This window comes from Myotis davidii, unplaced genomic scaffold (assembly GCF_000327345.1).
Source record: "Myotis davidii unplaced genomic scaffold, ASM32734v1 scaffold233, whole genome shotgun sequence".
In the NCBI taxonomy this organism is placed as follows: Eukaryota; Metazoa; Chordata; class Mammalia; order Chiroptera; family Vespertilionidae; genus Myotis; species Myotis davidii.
Genome location: NW_006285917.1, coordinates 1007700 through 1008504, shown reverse-complemented (window position 1 = coordinate 1008504; position 805 = coordinate 1007700). Strand labels below are relative to the sequence as shown.

Below are 805 nucleotides of genomic sequence, written 5' to 3'. Positions count from 1 at the left end.
CACTCCGCAAGGTAAAGACGATCTCCCATTAGTGCTTATCGCCGCCAATCTTACTTCCTTCTCTCTTATTGGCCAGCGTTAGCCCATGCCCCACCCTCTTCCTCAGACAGGGCCCGGCCACCGCCTCAGCGCCCCCGTCCAACACACCTAGGAGGGGAGACCCCGGCCTGGGAGACTGGGACTGGTCAGGGTTGAAGGAGAGACTCTGGTCCCATCATGGGCTAGTTAATGTTAACAGGACTCACCCGCTGGCAGCTCCGTCGCCTCCCGCCCGCCCGCGCTCGGTCCCACAATCTGTCTCCAGCTCCTTCTTCCCCCCCTCAGCGGAGCTGATACTTTCCTCTCGTCCGGCCAGGCGCGCTCATCTCTCGCGAGATAGGGGGAGGGTGGTGGGGGGGGTGGAGGAAGGGCGAGATCCGAAGGGCCTGAATTGGAAAGGGGCCGAGGGGCGGGGCTCCGGGAAGATGCAGGGGCCAGGCTTCTAGTGGGCAGGTCTGGGGAGCGAGGCTGAACGAGTTCGGGACACACAGATCATACGTGTCGGCTTGCGAAACGTAGGGGGAAAGGAAAAGAAAAAGGAATCCTTACAGGTGCCTGGAGTAGTGGAGACCCAAAAAGTGAAGTAAATATTCTAGGGAATGAGATTATTCCAAAGGAACACATTTTAAAAACCGAGACAAGATTATACCTGAATAAAGCTGTTAAAAAGAAAAAAGTGGAGGAAAAACCTGAGGCAGGTACACAAGGGATTCGGGGTTCCAAACAGTCGAGTGGAGTTGCATTTTCTTCTTTGCATGTAGAGTAG

At 55.8% G+C, this 805-nt stretch overlaps 1 protein-coding gene across 2 annotated transcripts in view; it reads right to left on the bottom strand.

The window, feature by feature from the left end:
- The window catches only part of ATF7 (activating transcription factor 7), a 104977-nt gene extending 104617 nt beyond the window's left edge, over positions 1 to 360 (bottom strand). For both annotated transcript variants that reach the window (XM_006756963.1, XM_006756965.1), the window contains exon 1: positions 246 to 360. The gene's annotated coding sequence lies outside the window, so the exon portion shown is untranslated. The remainder of the gene's footprint in view (positions 1 to 245) is intronic.
- Positions 361 to 805: the final 445 nt, after the last annotated feature.